Source organism: Lissotriton helveticus, chromosome 5_1 (genome assembly GCF_964261635.1).
Source record: "Lissotriton helveticus chromosome 5_1, aLisHel1.1, whole genome shotgun sequence".
Classification (NCBI taxonomy): Eukaryota; Metazoa; Chordata; class Amphibia; order Caudata; family Salamandridae; genus Lissotriton; species Lissotriton helveticus.
The window spans coordinates 1,148,795,973-1,148,817,868 of NC_136065.1; positions in this window are offsets into that span (position 1 = coordinate 1,148,795,973).

The following is a 21,896-nucleotide window of genomic DNA, read 5'->3' on the forward strand; positions in this document are numbered from 1 at the left end:
GAAGTGCTTACAGGTTAAGTAAGAGCTGTCCTATTAGAAAAAAGCAGCTTCTCCACAAGCAAGTTTGCCTCTGGCCAACGGGACATGAAAGAGGCTTAATATGGTGTTGTTTCTAATCTTACATCTAAAAATCAAATTTGCATCATTAGCAATGTGGTCCCTTGTCACGAAACAAACAAGGCAAGGCTTTTGATGCAATAGTACTTGGAGGTTGATTCTTGTAGCCTCATACTTCTAATGTACACAAAACTGAAAATCACGGAATGCATAGTTATCATGGCTAAAACCTGTACAACTTATCATAGCAGCTTCTAAGCACTTTAGCAAAGCACAATCTAAACAAAGTGAATAAGTCAAGTTTGTAGAGTAATCAGATTTCCCTCCATGGCATCAAGAAGAACACTCAATGACCAGCGTGCTAAGGATCCCCCAAATTGCAAATGGCACCATGCAATGTGGTTGACTTGTGTTTTTTTGCTCGAAAGCACTAGGCATTCTGGAACTGGTAGTTTTACTAATTCCTTGTTTTTAAAACTTATGATGCGGCATGTATGAGCCTCCTAAGCTCTGCTAAATCGAGACCAGGACTGGCTGAAAGTATTCTTTGTGACACAAGGCAGCTAACAAGTACTTTGCACTGTATGAAAGAATTCAGGGCCTTATTAACAATATATTTTGCCATAGGGCAGCGCTGCAAGACTTCCTGCAGAGCTGCCATACGGTATAAGAAAAGGGCAGGAATGTGCCGTATCCATCAGATACGGTACCTTCCTGTCCTCTTTCCCTGTGTTGTGCTCAATTGGCTGCCATGCACCAACGCACGGGGTGCAATGGTGTCTGCGTTATAGGAATGTCTTTGTGCGGGAACGGACACCTAGATGAAAAAAAACAATCAATGGAGGAAATTTTCTCCTTCTATGTGTGTTGCTGAATGCAGCTCCCATAGAGGAAAAAAAGGAGAAATAAAGTTATTTCTCCTCGTTGTGCCTCCCCTATGGCTCCCCCAGGAAGGAGTATGCATTTCAACGCATTCCCAGGTTTATAGCCTGTTGTAAATCTGTGAATGTCTCAAATGCCATGCGTGTTACTTGGGAACACCCACCGTAACGCCCCCCCATTGTAGTGTAAGGCAACGTAGCGACTTGCTCTGCGTTCCTTCACACCATACCTACCGGGCCATGAAAGGCCACGCAGGGTTGCTTTACGTGGCCTTGTAGATATGGCTAAACCCTGTGTGCCATCAGAACATCACAAAAAGTGACATTGTTAAGGCGCACATGGCTAGTATACGAGCCCCACAGTTTGTGTTGAAGAGGCGCTGCTTCTAACCAGAGGAGTGTGAGCACTCCTCGGAGCTGTCCTCACCCTCACCGGCAGCTGTTTCCCCTTACTTGGGAACACAATTAGGCTTTGGGAAAGATACCAGGCTTGTGAATCGACAGAGGCCGGATGTGCAGGACGTCTGTTGTTTATAGTTCAGAAGGTAAAAATATCTCAAACCGAGGGGCACGGGGTCAGCTGCCTGAATTTATAGCTTTGTGGAGAGCACATGTTCCAAATTAATTGTGTGAAAGTTTAGTTTATGACTAACAAAGCTTTTGGAATGCTGTGCGGCCAGATTAGAAAACGATATGTTTTCAGATTTTTGAAAAATGGACCCACTAGCTCTATATCTCCAATTTAGCCTTCCCTTGGTAAACAGACTAAAAAGAAAAACTATGCTGATCTCGGTCCATATATTGTGAAACATAAAAGAAGCGCAACAAACATAGGACTTATGAAGCACCAGTTATATCCGCACAATATGATAGACAAGAAAGGTCTAACGGTGCAAATGCGAATTAGCAGAAATCTCATGAAACTAAACTAACTTAACTTAAACATCACTCAGCATGTTTTAAGTATTTATATTTGAATTCTAGAATTCATAGTCCTGTACAATCTATTAATAAACCAGGAGTGCAAGTCCCAAAATACAAATTAAAAACCTGTTCTTAAAGAGATAATCAGGGGTGAAACTGACAATGTTCTGAGCTCTGAATCTGATGACTGTGATAAAGGAGCCTCTTGGCTCTTCCATTTGTAGGACATGATCTGCTTTAAATTGACTCTGCGACCATATTAGTACCGAGCATTGATTCTACCCTCTCAATTCTTTAATTGATTTATCACCCCGTCCTACTCAGGGAACTGTTCCATTTCTAAACGCCTGTCAAACATTTGTATATCAGACAGTGCACACTTTCTCCCATTCCATCTGTATACATTCCACAAAGACACCATTTGCAAAACTACAAAGTGAAAAAACCGACCTAGTTTGTGAACATAGTTGTTGAGCTGTTCACGTCCTGTCTCGCCTTCAGCAGGGTCCAGCCTGAAACCACACAGTTTGTTGCTATGTACGTCGAACCTGGGCAGCACATGCTCTGCTCTGCGAGGCATGCTGTATTCGTGTACGGACGTGAAGCCCCGCCCATAATTTTAATTGGCTTGTGTCAATGTACTACATAAATGCAGGCTTCTGATTAATTAATAGGCTTGTTAGTCCCTCCTTAGTACAGCCTTGTATTGATTTGTAACCTCAAATGAGGATTGGCTACTCTTTTCTTTAATGAGTTTCTCCTACTGCAGGTGCAACATGCTTTCCTGCAACATTCAGCACGCCATGCGTGCTTTCACTTTCCAAGCAGCCCAGGACAATGGCAGCCGCTTCTTTGAAATTAAATAGGTCTCGCATTTACAAGAGTTTGTGCTATTGACATTGTAAATGGCAATGCCTTTTATTTGTATGTTAATTATCAAAACAGAAAAATAAAAGGTTTTGTCATTTACAATGCCAATAGCTTAAGCCGGTGGTTCCCAAAGTGTGCGCCGCGGCACCCCTGTGTGCCGTGATGAGAAGCCAAGGGCGGGCCGGCGCCGCCCAGGATGTGGCTCCTTTGTGATGAATGTGATCCCAGCCCTCGACCTCTGCATATAAATGGCTCAATTAAGAGCTCGGTGAAGTTACGGAGAGTGCTGTGGACATCTTGACAGTGCACCCGAGTAATAAAGCAAGCTTTACATGGAAGGGTTTAGAAGCCTAAAAGAAGGCAAACCAGTTGGATTTACCTTCAAGAAATCTTCCAAAGGCCTTGAATCAATACGGGTAGCGGCCCCGGTGGCAATCCTTGCTCAGGAAGCGAGCGACGGCCAAAAGGGAAGATTGTTAAGAAACGAAAGCCAAAGGGAGACAGGTAAAGCTCTCTCTTTTCCATTTACACAGTTATTTAATTAGATATTGGGTGCACGTTGCCGAGTATATTTCTTTTGTTAGGAGAGCATAAATGTTAATCTTTATCTATCCCATGTTGCAAGTGGTTGTAATCCTTTTTTTTAACAGTTCCGTAATAACTTTATTTAGCGTTTTGATAAGGTAACTTTGCTTTCATTTTGTAAAATTTCTGACAGAATGCAATCTAAAAGCAGTTTGTATTGAAAACAGTCGTGGCGCATTGTGCTCGTGCTCTTAAGCATGCATGCACATTTAAAATAATCAGTGTTTACCACAAAACACTGTCACCTATGTATGAGACTTCTTGTGTACCAGTTACCTATAAAATGGTTTTGGATATCGCATTGCCTGGGATCACTGAGGCGGCACAACTACACTTCTCTGTGTGCGTTAATATCGTAGTTTTGCAGGAATTAGGAGTCATTTAATATCTTTCTTATTGCTGGCCTAGTAATGATTTTTATTCTTAACTTGAAAAACCAATGCATGTGAGAAAGCATCAGACATTGTCCCTGTCGCCCCTTGTTGGTATTTGGAGGTGGAATAACATTTAACACATGTAACTTCGATGCAGTAACTCATGTAACTTGTAACTATGCTCTGAAACAATGTTCGTCCTCATGTAAAGTGCTCTGATACCTCCGGGTCTAGCCAGCGCTATATAAAACTTTTCAAATAAATAAAATAAAATTTAAAAAACTGTAGCAGAGGGCGAAATGGCTAAAACTGTAGCTGCCTAAAGGAAGAGATAGATAAAATGCTGTATCCCATAAAATGTGCAGACTTTGTCTCCTCGACTTCCGAAGCACGATTAATTGAACGTGTGCGTTCCCAAGATTGCACATCTGACTTGGCGCGAACAGATAGGTTTTCCTTGGGCACACGTGTTTGTCTCTGAAATGAAAAGTTACATGAATTCGTAAGACATGACCATTGTGTTTTTGTGTGTGCAATTTTACAAAACGGGACAAGACGCAAACGAGTATCGCTTTGCATACATCACATGGTTCCTAGGGTTTAACAGCCAGATTCATCAACGGAGAATCGGCTCGCAAAGGGCCAGATTCTGAGAATCTGGCCCTTTGAGAGCGTAATTTTTGCATTTGGGATTCATCATCCCAAATGCAAAAATCGTAAATTGCGAAATCGCTAAATTGCGAGGAATTGCATTTAAGGAATCTCTATTTGAGATTCCTTAAATGTAATTCATGAACCATTTTAGAATTGCGAAATTGCAATTTTTGGCCGCTATTTACCGCGAAGTCTGACTTCGTGGTAAATAGCGAAAACTTAGAAAAATGCACTTTAGTGAATTTTTCTAAGTTGTATGTTACACAAACACATGTCCTTTGGACATGTGTGTGCGCAATATCAGTCTACATTTTCATTTCAGGGGTGCTACAGGGTGTCCTTTGGACATCCCTGGCACCCTTGAAATTGCATCCTTATTTGCGATTAGCAAATTGCTAATCGCAAATAAGGAATGACTCCCCATTCATTCCTATGGGCCATAGGAATGAATGGGGAGTCATTCCTTATTTGCGATTAGCAATTTGCTAATCGCATATAAGGAAGCTGTAGAAATCGCAAATAATATTGCGATTTCTACATGAATCCCGTTTTGCGAGTCTTTAATAGCGATTCCTTAAGAATCGCTATTAAGGACTCACAAAACAGGACAATGATGAATCTGGGGGTTAGTGTGCTTCATGAGACAGTGAAACGTAATTGCAATTAAAACCAAGCAGAAAAAATCACTACATTAAGATACATATCAGAACGCACACCCTTTGGTTTTATTTTTATTTAATGCGATTTTATATAGCGCAAACATTACCGGAAGGTGTCAGAGCGCTTTACATAAGAACCAGTTGCGATACATAAGGACTGCGTTACATAAAAGATACAAGCAGAAAAAAATTGCAAATGTACAAGTTATAAAGTCACACATGGAAGAGATATAAACAGAAATAAATTGCAAATGTACAAGTAGTAAAGTCACACAGGGAAGAGACAAATATAAAAAATTGCAAATGTGCAGGTTGTAAAGTCACTCAAGGAAGAGATACAAATGGATAATCTCTAAGAGTCACATAGAAATGGTAGAGAGTACAAAGTTTTACTGCGGTGGTTCCCAAAGTGTGCGCCGCGGCAGCCCGGTGCGCCGGTAAAAAAATGGTGGGGAGCCACGGCCACTGCCAATTAGGTCAAGGGAGCCACGGGTCAAAAAAGTTTGGGAACCACTGGCTTAAGCTCTCACAAATGCGAGACCTTTTGCATTGCAAATGCTAATTTTAAGCTTGTAGTTACTTTGTAAAATCAAAACTAAAAGTCCCAGAAGACAACATGTTGGCAGAAAATTACAGGATTAGCCGCTGTTGTCGGTATACAGCTAGGAGTTACCTGACTCGGAGCAGTATGAAGAGACTGCATTGGTGTAGTGTGCATTTTAAACATGTTATAAAACAGAGATATTTGATATTCTTCAACACATGTTTTAGGTTTCGGACAATTTGCAAAGGTAAATAGTACATATATCGCAGTGTATACTGAAGAGTAAAACAAGAAAAAGAAAGTGTTGTTGTTAATTCCATGTCATGAAGTATGGATTTATGCACCTTTATTGTGTGACAAGCAGACCTGAGGTTTAACACCACCCCCCGAAGAAAACCAGGGTAAATCTTGACAACATTGTGCATTTTCCAGCACAGTTAGTAAACATATAGAGATTAGAAGCATTTGAAAAACAACTAAGGCATTAGCTGTGTGTTTTCAAAATATGTTTAGCATCTTTCTTCACATGATCTGCTTTAAAAAAAAACACACAAACATTGGTATTCAGTCAACATTTGTAGCTAAATGTATATTATAATCAAAGCTATAGACGTTTCTTCTGTTTCTGGCCGTGGCAGCTCGCAGTGGGAGTGCTGTGGGGTGGTGGGGAGGGAGAGGGGCAAGGTGGGGAGGTAGTGGCATCGGACGTACGACGTCTATGAGTACAGTAAGTAAATAAATAAATAAAACTATTTACCTTGAGCTCACTACATCACCAGCTCGGAGATGCATCGCAGGTTCAGTCCTTGATGTCCCGAGAGGCGAATTGGTTTCCTTTCTTGACCGGACTGTGTTGTGACCGGATGCCGGACCTTCCAGTGGTTCTGTCCCCTTTGGTGTTTCCGTCCCTTCCCCTGTGCTCTGTGCAGAGGTTACACCTGACGGCCTGGCGGTTGAGCGGTAGGGCTTAGCTGTGTTAGGGGTTCCTGACCATTTGGCTGCTACTTTACAGGTTTCCAGAAGGTTCTCCACTGAGCTGTCCTTTGCTAGGCATTGGCGGCCCTTTTCGGCCTGGTGTGCTGCTAAGGAAGTTGATCCCATAGTAGCTGACCTCTTTTTGGTGATGCAGTTCCTTCAGCAAGGGGCTCATATAGGGTTGTCGGTGGCTTCTCTGCCGGCTATTCAGGCTTTTTGGGGCTCCTGGCGTAATTTGAGGGATACCGGGGTCTGAGGCCTCTTTTTTTTCAGTTGAATTTTTTTCCTCGCCCTGTCAGGTCCTTCCCTTCATGGAATTTGCAGCTGGTAATGGATGTCCTATCCGGTCCTCCCTTTGAGCCCCTTGAGGGTCTTGAGTTGATATTCTTGACTTTTAAAACTTGGTTTTTGGTGGCTATCACCTCAGTGCGACGCTTAGGTGAGTTGAGGGCTTTGTCTTGTAAATATCCTTTCTGCAAGATCTATTCGGATCGGGTGATTTTGGTGCAGATCCCGTCCTTTGTCCCTAAGGTCAATTCGGCATTTCATCTCGGTCAGGAGGTGATTTTGTCTGAATTCTGTCCTACTCCTTCCTCGGCTGAGGAATCTCGTTTGCGCTGTCTGGATGTACAGCATGCTTTACTGTGGTACCTGCAGGTTGTGGAATGCTTTCAGAAGGGGGACACTTTGTTTGTTTACTTTGGTCCTGCTAAAAAGGGTGTTAAGCCTTCCACGGCTGCACTGTTCATTGATTCGGTCTATGGTCTTGATGCCTTACCAGCTTAAAGGGGTGGATCCTCCTATGGGGGTTCAAGGGCGTTCTACTCGCAGTATGTCGGCTACGGTTGCTGAGTTGCAGGGTAACTCTGTGGTGGAGATCTCTAGAGCTGCAACCTGGTCTTCTCTCTCTATGTTTGTCCATCACTATCGAATTGCTAGTCTGGACCGTTTGGATAATGTTCTGGGCCAAAGGGCCTTGTCCTCTATGAGGGACTAGGGATGTTGATCTGCTGTGTTTGGGGCATGTTATTGAGTTTAGGTCTTCTTTATCACTCAGTTGTTCGTCTCTGTTTTCTTCTGCTTGCTATGTCCTCACTTGTGATGAAGGAAGGTGAGGGAGGTAATGCCTCCATTACTATTGATAATGGCAATACTCCTAGTCCCACTCCCTTGCCTTCCTTGCAGGACCCTGCCTCCCTCCCAGTGCGGTATATCTGAGTGCTAGCTCGGCTATTTTCCGTACAGGTTGAGGTGGGGGCGGGAGGAGTTTTTATGGGCTGAGGGTAGGTTTGGGTGGGAGGCGGGGCCATAATTGTGATGAAGGAAGGCGAGGGAGTAATGCCATTATCAATAGTGATGGATGCATTATTTTTGCTTCTTATTTTCCCCCTGCCCCATTCACGTACGTTTGTCAGCCATACATTATGACCTAAAATGTACTTGCATGGGGCGTGGTGGTGAAACTGAAAGTGACACAGAATTCACAATTTATTCCCCAGACAACAGACAGACAAATCTTAAAGCCTCATATAGCATATGTGCTGTTTACGCACTACGCTTTCAAACAGTCCAAACTTACCCACTCACATTTCAAACAATAGTGATCCTACCACCTTAAAGTCCTTAATCATTATAAATGGTGAAATGCCTCCACTTGTACTTAAATAACAGCCATAGAAGAAAGTGGCATCTGGCCTCAAGGTAACAATATCAGCAATAAGTATCCCAAACTGAGTGTAAATGTCAATCATTTGATCCTCAAATATCAGCCTGGTAGTTTCTGGAAATATACAAACTTTGCTATCAAATAAAGGTTTATCTTTTTAAATAAATAAACTCTAATTTCCTGAACAAAATTATACATTTTTATAAAAACCATGTCCTGAAATACTACCTTTTCATTTTGATTACATATACGTTTTATAATGAAACATCAAAGTTAGATACAGTGTGCCACACATGTATATGTATCATCATCACATTAAAGATTGGCAAATATTTCCACCACCTTTGTGTCAAGAGCAGCCACAAGCAAGAAGGACCCTCTAATGCAGAGGTCTTCAATCTGTGGGGCGCGACCCCAAGGGGGGTCGTGGAGTCCTTGGAAGGGGGTCGCAGATTCTGTCAGAGCATGCAGTTCCTGGCAGTGTGCGGATTGAGGGTGCTCACGGCGGAGGCCTAATTCACACCGAGGGGGGAAAAACATCAAAGCCTCATTAACAAGTAAAAGGTCTTTTAAAGACATGTGAAGCACTCGGGTGTGGCTGTGTGTGTGTCCCTGAAGCTGTTTCAGCCAGGCTCACATACACGAGCTGGGGGGGTGCTGGGGGAGGAGGCTGTAGTGTAGTCCTTTGAGTTCAATGGACATTGCGCACCTGGAGCTGTGGGTCCCATGACATGTCCTATAAATCATTGGTTCAAGTCCCAGGAGCCCTCATACCTGGCGCCTGTCTGGGAAAAATGTGCCTGAGAGTCTGTTCTTCATGGTGAGATGTTGTTACAGCCTATCTGCCCCCATTTACCCCCTCCCCCCTGCACCCAGCAGGGAGGCACAGAGATGCCCTCCCATGAGCCGGAAAGAAGAAGGAAGAAGACGCAGAGAGATACTGACCCCCCCACATGAGAGAGGCACAGAAAAGGAGGGTGGATTAATGATGGGTGGATGGATGTTTGAAAGGGTGGACTGATGAAGGATGGATGGATGTAAGGATGAAGGATGGATGGATGTGTGAAAGGTGGGTGGATGAATGAAAGGGTGGATGGATGAAGGATGGATGGATGGATGAAAGGATGGATGGATGAAGCATGGATGTATGGATGGATAAAAGGTTGCATGGATGACTAATGGATGGATGGATGTGTGAAAAGATGGGTGGATGAATGATGGGTGAATGGATGGATGAAAGGGTGGATGGATGAAGGATGGATGGATGTAAGGATGAAGGACGGATGGATGGATGGATGTGTGAAAAGGTGGGTGGATGAATGATGAGTGGATGGATGAAAGGGTGGATGGATGGATGAAAGGGTGGATGGATGAAAGATGGATGGATGGAAGGATGAAAGGGTAGATGGATGAAGGATGGATGTATGGATGGATAAAAGGTTGCATGGATGAATGATGGATGGATGGATGTGTGAAAAGGTGGGAGATGAATGCTGGTTGGATGGATGGATGAAAGGGTGGGTGAATGGATGTATGTATGGATGAAAGGGTGGATGGATGAAGGATGGATGTATGGATGGAAGGATGAAAGGGTGGGTGGATGAAGGATAGATGTATGGATGGAAGGATGAAAGGGTGGATGGATGAAGGATGGATGGATGGAAGGATGAAAGGGTGGATGGATAAAAGATTGCATGGATGAATGATGCATGGATGGATGTGTGAAAATGTGGGGGGATGAATGATGAGTGGATGGATGGATGAAAGGGTGGGTGGATGGATGTATGGATGTATGGATGAAAGGGTGGATGGATGAAGGATGGATGTATGGATGGAAGGATGAAAGGGTGGATGGATGAAGGGTGGATGTATGGATGGATAAAAGGTTGCATGGATGAATGATGGATGGATGTGTGAAAAGGTGGGCGGATGAATGATGGGTGGATGGATGGAAGGGTGGATCGGTAAAGGATGGATGTATGGATGGAAGGATGAATGGGTGGATGGATGAAGGATGCATGTATGGATGAAAGGATGAAAGGGTGGATGGATGAAGGATGGTTGTATGGATGAAAGGATGAAAGGGTGGATGGATGAAGGATGGATGTATGGATGAAAGAATGAAAGGGTGGATGGATGAAGGATGGATGGATGTGTGAAAGTGTGGGTGGAGGAATGGTGGATGGATGGATGTGATGAGGTCTAACAGGCGCATTTATGGTTCTCAAAAGTTGATGATGAGGGGTACCAGTTTCTAGAAACTTTTGTCGGAAGGGGGTCCTTATGCCTAAAAAGGTTTTACAAGGGGGTCTCGCCATCAAAAAGTTTGAAGACCTCTGCTCTAATGTTTTCAGTCAGCGTGAGTCATAGCAACCCATCAATAAACCCCCACCCACCCCAACTCGACCACACTGGTGCAGCACATACTGGATCTACAGCCATGAGAGCCCAACCTATATGCAGGACAAGTGATTGTGCGGCTGTTTTTCATGTTGTGCTTGATTTGAGCATTTAAGTAAACCTTGCCCTGCTCTTCTCCACCCTGTGCACATTCTGCTTACGGAAGGGAGAGTGTACTGCTGATGCGTTTGCTTTCAATGGTCTGCCCTGCTCTGCCGTTGTCTGCACTGCACTGCACCTGCTCACTTTGTATGAAGAACCCTTCGCTCCTGATGTCCTACCTGCATTCATTCCAGCGGCATCTTTGAGACACAACTTTAATAACCAAATAAAAGAGATGCACTGCTATGGGCATGCAGAGGAGGAAGGTAAAGGGGAGCACCAGGACAAGAAAAAGGATGCACCCCTCTGCCCTCATCTCTAGTTCCGCCTCTGTGTGTTTAAGATTAAGACCTCGCCGGGATTATGTCATGGAAGTCATCTCTTTTAATGTCATACGTGGCCCAGAGGGGCTGATTCTGGTTATGCCTCAAGGTATATGGGGTCTTTAGAGAGCACTTAAGGATTGCTTAGCATGACACTCCTATTATCAGAGCCACTGCAGACATTTGCAATGGATGAATATATTACGCGTCAGTGTTCACTGGTGCGGGAAATAGAAACACTTTACTCTGAGATTTCTTAAATTGTGGGAGACATGGTGGCAGCAAAAATGCGAGGAGTTGCAAGGGGTGGAGTTTCAACCTCGTTGTTTGTTTATTGTACCTTACTACGTTACTACGCTATGCTAACTGATGTAACTTGTAACGTAAGGTTCCTCTGGTAAAGCGCTCTGATACCTCCGGGTCTAGCCATCGCTATATATAATCGTTCTAGATTTACCTTGGAATGCAACGATCCTCTGGTAAAGTGCTGTGATACCTCTGGGTCTAGCCAGCGCTATATAAACCTATCAAATCAAATAAACTCAAAACTGGTTCCCCTGATCACCGAGACCTGAGCAACATGGCTGATGTCCGGTGGAGCTGCGAGACAGCTATTGAGGAGATGGGCCTTGGTTTCCCCCTGACCGTCACCTACTCAGCCGGACATTGGGCACAGTTACTCCTCATCTGCCCGCTAATGACTCCTTCCTTCCCTTCCTCCTACGAATTCTTGCAACATTATTTTTGTGTACTGTACCTTTCTATGTTCTTGTAACTGATGTAACTTTTATTGTAACAATCCTAAATGTAAAGCGTTCTGATACCCTCTTGGGTCAAGTTTGCGCTATATAAAACTTTCTAAATAAATAAATTAGGAGCAGCGTCTGACAGTCAGTTTATATATCTATTTTTTTAAATCTATACACAAAGAAATTGACAGTAACTGGGATCAATATGACGGTATATCTGTCCTGGCTTACTTAATTAATCACAAAAAGCGTGCCTTTTACAATATGTTTCCGGATTAAGACACTGATGAAGTGGTATTTGTGTATAAATAACCAAAAAGGAGTCCCTTCTATATTGAAAGGAAAAGGCACCTCTTACTGGGACTGTCGAGAATGAAAAACATTTTCTTTCAGATAACCCTCACCCACCCAGGTTTTCTCTTGGTGGCATGCGTCATCATAGAGTCCATCCCTGCCCTCTATTGACAAGGGCATGCTGCTACCTATGGATATGTGGGAGCACTTGATAGACAAATAAGGGTGTCCCTCTACACCTATATACCTATGTGGTCTAAAAATGAAGATGGAGTGGGTTTTTTAGAAGTGATTTAAAAAAAATCAAATTAGTGGGACAAAATCCACTGTATTTCCTTCCCTAAAATGATATGCTAAAATCTGGGGATATGCGGGGAAAAGCTCTAGGCGTGATTACCTACTGTTTCCCTGGTAGGTCAACTAGTTTCAAGCCCTACCCCAAGGCTTTTCGTCAGGATATCAAAGGAGAAATAATGCTCCCACCCCTGATGTTGCTGTAAACGCAATTATTGTGATAAACAAAAATACAAAAACAAATATACCGCACCTAATTGGTCTGTTGTAGATATCAAAATCCTGCAGAGGTATGAAGAGAAAGGAAGAGGTTAAAAAATGCAGGACCCTCAGGTCTACAATGGGTAAAAATTCAATGGGGCTTGTGGTGGTGGAAATACACCAAATTCATGCGTAAAAAGTGAGAAAATACAGTGATACAGAGACTAACAAGACGATACAAACATACAACATTTAAAAGAAATGTTGGCCCATCGTCATGTTATCGTGGTGATGTAGGATAATTACATACATGATTTGACACCGTCATTGGGTCCCATGAGTCCTTCAAGGAGTTTGAAGGGACGCCTGTAGTGAAACCCTAAAGGTATTGCCAAAGGATGAGAAAATCATCTGAGTTGGAATATTGTATCTAACCTTCTGAGAAATGGTGACTGATCGCTTGCGGGATGTAGGGAAATACGAGTCTACTTACTTCGTCAAGGCTACTCCCTCTTGGCACACCTGACTGTGCTCACCCAATGCTCCAACAAAACTGGAGCAGCGTGTGAGCTCCGCTAATAACCACAATGGCCAGAGCGTGTGCATCCAGGTGGGAACGAGATACAAGGTCGCGGACCGCAGTGCCTGTCCGCACTTCCTGTGTGGACTTCCATCACCATGGTGACCTCGCTGTCTGTGCACATAGTGCGTACATAAGCTGGGAACAAGAAAGATATTGCTGCTCATTTAAATATATTGATATGTCTGGAGAAATTAGAAACCATTCGGTTGAACTGCTGCCACATTGGTAACGATGCTGTCTGTGCACATATTGCAGACATGAACTGGGAGTGAGAAGGTTACCACTGCCCAATTAGTCATATCAATGAGTTTGAAGAAATTCAGAAAAGACGGGTTTAGGGAGTTAAACGGTAAAAAGTTCAAAACTGCCCATTACGTGGTCAAGTGGGTTTCATGCACACATATGGCTTTGATGGAAAACATGGCATTTGGGCTTTCTTGGCGAGACATGAAGTAAACATCCATCATTCGAAGTCCAAGTGAAGGTGATAGAGATCGCATAAAGGGAAAAGAAAACTGACAAAAGTGTGGTTGCTCACTTGGACATATATAACATCAGGATTTTATAAGGATACATAAGGACATCTAATTCTTGGTGCTTAATTTGAGGGTTATGTTTATACAAATTGGCCCCAAGGTACATTTTCGTTCAGACCTGTCTCATGTAATTTCAGTCTATAAACCCATCTCTACTGTTTCTCAAACAGATGGGATTCATTGCTGATTTGCTCAATCACAGTCCATCTCAATCCTTCAGTGTGTTTTTGCATTTTAAGTAATGAGATGTCATCTTGGTCATGGCTCGCCGGCACCTTAAATTACTCCTGTGTTCGCATATGCGTGTTTTGATTTTCCTGGATGTTATTCCCAAGTAATGCAGGTTGCATGGGAAGGTGATTTTATATATGATGCTCTTGGAGTCGCAATTAGTAAACCTGTGTTGTTCCCAAGTGGTTTTGTCATTGAAAGTAATATTCTTACTGGTCTGTATCAGGTGGCACACACTACAATTACCCCCCGGATGATGGCCCCTAATGGGTGCTATGAAACCCTGATTTGCAGGTTGTCACGGGGTATGCGTGCCGGGTGTGGACTGCCACTTAGTACTGCCACTTAGAATTCACCAGTGCTTGTTAAATATTTTAGTGATCATATTGGAGGGACTGTTGAACATTGTAATTCGAATAGGGCGCGTTTCATCGGACACTCTCGTGGTATGATCCAGTAGGGCTTGTTTGTCATTGATTCTTTCTCTTTTCATTGCTCTTGCCACTATTCTACCTGGATAGTTGTGTGCTTTTAGTTTAGAGCTCAGGCTGGTCGCTTGTGATTTGAAATCTTTAATTTCAGAACAATTGCGCCTTAGCTGCAAGAATTGCCCGAACAGCAATTTCTCCCTCAGGTGCCTTGGATGGTGACTATCAAAACTCGGGAGGCAGTTTTTGGCTGTGGCTTTGAAGTGTGTTGTAGTCTTCAACCCAGCCCCATTGGTGAAAACATTGAGGTCTAGAAAGACCATTTTGGTCTTTGAGATAGTGTGAGGGAATTTAAGAAACTGTTTTTCTTCATTTAGCCATGTGATGTATGACTTGGCCATGTCCTCATTGCCGTTCCAGATAAAAAACACGTAATCTATGTAGGTAAGGGTTGTTGTATGAGAGGATTTTCTGTTGTTCAAGGTGGTGGAGGTATATGTGTACTCAGCAAGTTAGAAAGAATAGTAATAGTAGTAAAATAAGTCTGCTGGTTAATGTTCCCGCTAGAGCGATACGTTATGTTATGTTATGTTATGTTAGCCGGATTTATAGAGCACACAGATGCCCCAGCGAAGGGGCGTCCTGGCGCTAGCAGATACAAGTGCAGCACAGTTTTCACTCATCACAAATAGAATATAAATTAATGTATCTGTGGAAAACAGAGACTATAACATGCAGTTCACAGATTGATACTTTATATAGCTAGCTTGGTGGGTGTTAGACGGTGGTTCTGACACTCTTAGCCACCCGGATTTTTTACTTATTGAGCACCTATTTGTTGAGCTTTTACTGTGGGAGGGCCTCATAAGATGTGACTCATCCACGGTGAACTCATGATAAAAAAAACTGCATGTGGATTTTACTTGTGTCCCCTAGCTTGACTAGGCTGCTGCGCAGCAGCTGGAGTAAGGGGCACCGGGCTAGTTACCTGCAGACACATGTGTACATGTGTGTGCACACGTGTACCGGTTGCACAGGAGAGATTCCTGGCGTGCGCAGGCCAGGAGCAGATACAAAGTAAATGGTGTGGCAGGACTTATGCAGAATTGGGTGGTGACAGGGAATATGCTTTATACAGTGGGAATAAACATGCCAGGGAAAGTCAGTGTACTTTACAGTGTTTATTACATTATTTTCTTATGAGGATAGGGAGCACATGGGCTAGTTTTTCTTTCTTACGGCCTACAAATTCCAGACATGCACCAAAGTCTACTGTAACCTTTATGTGAGAAGAAGTATTCTGCAGAGTCCAAAGTCATATTTGTACTGCTTTTGGGTCATCCGGAAATGTTATATTTGTCTGAGTCTGCTCATAACCAGGGGCTGGCTGGGGGCTGTCCCCAGCAGGCTGGATTAATGACCTTTCTTCCAAGAGCGAATGCCTTCTCTCCAAAGAAGAGAAGATAGGTGGAGCTACTGGCTCATCCATCAGCAGCTGTCACCGGGTGCCAGGCACCAAGCTGCTCAAAGGAGAGGGCTGCACGGGGAAAGGGGCTTTCAGAAACTATGTGGCAGGAGACCCCTGGAGGACGCCATCTTTAACCAACCCAGAGGCCTTGGCAGGAAGGAAAGAGCAGGGGCAGTGAAGTGATGTGTCGCTGTTTGATAGGACAAACAGAGACTTCCTGCCAGTCCCCTCCCCAAACTTTAAAAAGTGTTTGCACAGGAAGAGAAGCTCTCTCTGGGGTGTGGTCTGATGAGGCAAAGGGTCCTGAACAGCACCAGGAGAAGATACCAGGACCAGTGCGCAGAAGCAGGGGCTGCTGTGCAGGGAGAAGATTGGCCCAGGATGAGAACCAGGCGAAAGGCTGGCGCAGGGAGCCAGTGAAGACAGCTCCTTGCTGAATGCACCCTACTTGAGACCAAGAAGGTGAAGGGAAGTACTCCCAGTGGCTGGGGAGCGCCACCAGGAGCAAGAGGAGGCAAAAATGGCGCAGATTGGTACCCTGGGGGCTGAGATACGCTCTCCAGAATGTAGGCGACCTTTGACCTCCAAGAAGACCTACGACTAAGTGCGTGAAGCTCCACCGCCGGTCTTGAATGTGCCCCGGGGGTGGGTTAAGTCCCGGGGGCTGTCCCCAAGTGAAGTAAAGTCGGGGAGCGCTGTGGCATACCCCTTGAAAGTGCCCTGGAAAAAGGGGCCAGGAGCCCACACTGGCACCCGGTGACGGCACTGAGGCGGAGGGGACGTGCCATTGCGCAACCCCCCTCATGCGTGAAGAAAAGCCAGGGAGCGCTGACGCACTCTCCGTGAAGGCTATTAAGGTACCCAGGACCCCGACTCCAGGCCCGACATAGAAGACAAGTCAGGGAGTGCAATCACGCTCCCGCAAAGATGCCTGGTGGGGGCCTGGGATCCCAACTCTGGGCCCCAAAGAATGAAGCCAAGTTGGAGGGGTGCTGTTGCGCCCCCATGAAGATGGCCCAGGGACCACTTCCCCAGGCCCTGAAGAGAAAGAGGAGGCCGGGGGAGTGCCACCTTACTCCCCCGAGGTCAGGCGGGGCCAACGTGAGACGTTGAGTCTGCCCGCTGGAGCAGGCAGACCAGAACTGCAGGTGCCCGCTCCCTCGGCAACACACGAGGGTGCCTGCCATGTAGGGAGCCGGTGGGGGCAGCCGGGGATGGCCCCCCCGGGCTGCCCTCCAACGATGGAGCTAGGTGGGGTTCCCGGGTGGGACCACGACCCCGCAAAGGTGAAGAGGAGGTACCAGGGTCCCTGGTGGGACTGGGCCCCTGAACAAAGGACGGAGCAGCCGGGAGTGGGCTCCATGAGCTGCCATACCACACCTGGGGGTCCGGGTGTGACCGGGCCCACCATCAAAGAGGTGAGGCAGCATGAAGAGACAGGAAAGGCAGAGCGGCTCTCCCTGGAACAGCAGGGGAGCCTCTGCTCTGATATTCATGGGACCGGCCTGCAGGGAAAGGAGGATGGTCCTCGGCTGGTGGTGGCCCCCGGAGGATGGGGGTCACCATGACATGTGTGCTCAGGTGCAGGGGGAGCTGCAGGAGCAACACAGTCTCCCCCAGCACCACGAGGAAAGTCCCCTCACTAGGGGCCAGATGTAGGTCGGTCGGTAATGGCCGAAAATCGGTATTTTCGTCCGTTACCGAGCGGTATTGAGCGATCGGTATGTAGGTGATAGAAATTGGGCCTAATCGGTAAATTTACCGAATCGGAAAATTTACCGAATCTGTAAAAAACCGAATCGGAAAATTTACCGATTTTGAAAATGTACCGATTCGGTAAAAAACCGATTCGGAATATTTACCGAATCGGAAAATTTACCAATTCGGTAATAGTACCGAATCGGTAAAATACCGATTCGGTAAATAAAATAGGAAAAATCGAAGATTGAGATGTAGGTAAGCTCTGAAATACCGAATTTGCTTCAAATTCGGTATTTAAGAGTCGGTATTTACCATGGATTCAAATCAGGTGGTAACCAGGTGCAGCCTATAAAAATGGACCCAAAATGCAATGCTGTTTGCACAATGGCGGCATTTTATGTCATCGCAAGACGGCTACGGCTACAGGAGGAAGGAGAGAGGGAATGGATGAGACAGGAGCAGGTCTACAGGCAGAGGGTGACCCTGTTCATGCTCACAGAGGCAGAGATACAGCAGAGGTACAGGTTGGATCCAGACACCATCTTGGAACTAATCAGGGACCTCCAACCACTGTTGCAGCACACTACCCCAAGGGCACATGCAATTCCACCCCATGTACAGGTGCTGTGCAGCCTCCACCTTCTTGCGTCTGGGAGCTACCAGAGCGTGGTTGCTGTGGCGGGTGGGGTGACCCAGAGCAGCCTCTCAAGGTTTTTTCACAAATTCCTTGACGCCATGTTGCAGAGGATGGAGCATTACATTTCTTTTCTTGCCACCCATGCTGAACTGGTTCAAACCAAATCTGACTTCTACCAGATGGCTAGATTTCCCCATATCATCGGCTGCATTGATGGCACGCATATCCCCATTTGTCCCCCTGCTGCCACGGAATACATCTACAGGAATAGGAAGTCAACGCACACCATCAATGTGCAGGTGATTTGCAATGCAAAGTGCGCCATCACTGACCTAGTGGCAAAATACCCTGGGAGTACCCACGACTCCTACATATTTCTAAACAGTGGCATCTATGCACGGCTGGCTGCAGGGGAATTTGGTGAAGGATACCTCCTAGGTGAGACACAGTGTCAGACCCCATCATACCAATTGCAGTAAGAAGTACATGTATGCATGTGAGTAATGTATTCCCTTTTCATTCCAGGAGACAGTGCATATGCCCTCCGCTCATTCATACTGACCCCCTACCTCAACCCCTCAACACCCAGGCAGAGGAGGTATAACCGGGCCCACAAAAGCACAAGGAATGTAGTAGAACGGACCTTTGGCATATGGAAAAGCAGATTGATGCTTGCACAAGAGTGGAGGTGCAAGGCAGTATACCCCCATCACCTGCTGTAAGATAATTGCTGCCTGTGCCATGTTGCACAACCTTGCTGTGAAGAAGGGCACTGAGGTGGAGTTGTCAGACTACGAGGATCATGATGACGACAATGCTGTGCCAGAAACCCAACCTGCTGGAGTGTCAACACCAAGTGATGGCAGATACAGACGTGGGGAGATTACAGACAACTATTTCTGAGTGAGTAAAGAGACACAGACAGGTTATGAATGTGAAAAACGATTTTTAATGTTGCCACAACGTTCATGCACTGATGTGGAACAAAAAATAAGTATTGGAACGTGGGGACTGCTAATGTCCCAGGTTGCCTCACCCACACTGTCAATGTCATTTGCGGCCGCGCTTCACAGAGCCACTGGGGTGTTGCTCACTCCCTTCAGCATGGCCTGCAGGCTCAGCTGAGCGCCTGGTGCTCCGGCGTGGCTCAACAACTGCGCTAGCCGGGCTGCTGCGGCTGCTGCTGTCGTCTGCCTCAGCCATGTCCAGGGCAGGATTCACAGCAGTAGGAGAGATGATCATGGCCTACAGGGAACTGGTGATCCTGCCCATGCCCCTGGTTACCTCCGCGGTGTTCTGCGTGAGGCTCTCCTGCATGTTGGCGCCCCTACGGCATAGCTGGGATGTTGCCGTGGCCAGCCGGTTCATAGCCCTGTTGTGCACACGCGCATACCTGCGCCTTGTGTGCTCCTGGGTATCCATTTTTGCGCACAGCTGGTTGATGGCGGTGGTCATGTGAAGCATTCCAGATGCAATGTTACTGTTGGTCTTTGCAACCTCCCTGTTGGTTTCCACTAAATCACTGATGCCCTTGGCCATGTCTCCCATTTGTTGATTTAGGATTCGAAATTGGCGGTGGCAGGCCTGAATCGATTTCCCCTGCATGCGCTGGATGCGCACCATGCTCCCCTCAAGGCCACGGAACACAGTGCCCTCTCCAGGTGGACCTGCACTGCTGGGAGTGCGTTGGCGGCTGCGAGTGCTGCTGGACTGATGGGTGCACACCTGTGCAGTAGGAGTGACTAGTATGGTTGCTGGAGCCTCACCCTCACCTCCCGCCATGACTCTCAGTGGGGCACATTTCTCCTCCTGGCTGCTGAGGTAGCAGGTGTTGTCAGGGACCGTGATGGGGAGTTCTCAGGTGAGAACAGCAATGGGGGGGATTGGGAAAGGTGTGGGGAGTGGGCAAACACAAGGGGACGAACAGTGTCATCCTCATGGGAGATGGCAGTGGCGTCTTCGTCCTCCTGCGAGGCTTCTGCGGTGCTTGGCCCTGCCTCAACACTCTCCTCCCTTGCTGGTGCAGTTCCTTGTGATGCAGATGGTCCACTGCCTGATGTTGGCCCTAGGTATAAAGAAGCGTATGTACACTGAGTGCTATTGTCTTACAGTCACTACAATAAATGCATTGCACATTTCACTTTCATTACTCTGATTGGCTTTCAATGCCTTGCTGTTTTCTGTGCACTTACATGTGGTCCTACATTTGCTGACTACATTTCCCATAATGCATTGCTCATGTACAGTGCTAGCAGTACTGGACTGGGGTTGGCCGGTACACAAAGGCTAAAGGGAAGTAGTTTGCTTTGGGGTGTCATGCTGCGCACGCCTCTTACCTTTTCTAGTAGCTCTGGCTGAGCTGTCCACATCTCCTACTCCCACAACACTGTCAGGCTCGATGGTTGAGGTCACCAGTTCCTCAAGGTCAGTCAGGGGCGGCGCTGGGTTCCTGCCTCCACCGGTCACACCAGCCTGCTTGTGGATCTCTGCCTGAGGTCGTAAAATCTTATCTTCAGGTCCTCTTGGCTCCAGCTGGTCACACCCACAGCATTCACCTTCTCCCCTATGGCAAGCCACAGTTTTCTTTTTGCTGACTCTGGTACTGTGAGGGACAGCCTGCCAAAAAGCTGTTTGTGGACCCTCACCACTTCCTCCACCAGTACCTGCAGCTCCATGCTGCTGAACTTTAATTTTCGTTTTCTTTCAGCCTTCTGGCTCTCTGTGCTGCTTGCCATTATTACTCTCTTTCACTGCAAACAAATCTCTCCCTGCTGCTCTGTCTCTCTGCTCAGCTCTGACTGCCTCTCTAGAACCTTCTAATGAGTTGCAGCTGCCTGGGTTGACACTCCCTGGTAGGGTGGGGGAGGGTGGTAGCACCTGATTGGATGTTTCCATTGCTTTCACTTTTACTTGCTTGCCGATTCGGTATTTACCGAATCGGTATTTACCGAATCGGTATTTACCGATTCGGTATTTTCAATGCATTCCTATGGGCCTTTTGGCCCATAGGGTTGTATGGCCATTACCGATTCGGTAATTACCCATTCGGTATTTGCCGATTCTGTAATTACAGAAAGTCCGATACCGACTTTTACCGATTCGGTAAAAAATACCGATTTTTTACCTACATCTCATTTACCAATTTTTGTAAACCGAATCGGTAAAATTCGGTATTTAAGAATCGGTAAATGACATTTACCTACATCTGGCCCCAGGTCTCATGGGAACCTAAAAGAAACATCCCCTCAAGGGCTCAGTCAGCATTGAATCACCTGCTGGGCTGGAGCTTTTGTTCTACAGCTGGGGGTGTATTGAGAAGGGCATCAAGGAGTGAAGGGCTTGAGTTGGGGATGTCTGGAGAAGAACATCCGCTGGAGGCGAAGAGGTGGAATTGCACCACAAATGCATTTAACCACATTATGTCTTTTAGGGGGACTGAAAATCACCTGTGTAATGTGAAGTACATGTGTAATGTGAAGTACCTGTGTAAGGTGATGTCATAAGCAAAGTGGGGTTAGGTTGCCAGACATTTCTGCTAGGGTGTCTGGCTATATTTGCTTAATCCTGTGATTTCATCTGTGATGCCTTTAGGGGTTGTAATTGCAATGCATTCTAATGCCCAACAAATGTTATGAGTACTGTCATTTTTAAGTGATGCTTAAACATGTATTCTTGCTGCTGAGCTTAGGTTAAGAACCCAGACTGTTAGCCCTTACGATGTAGAGGTGTATACTTCATGGTCAGTAGGAAATGCTCAGTC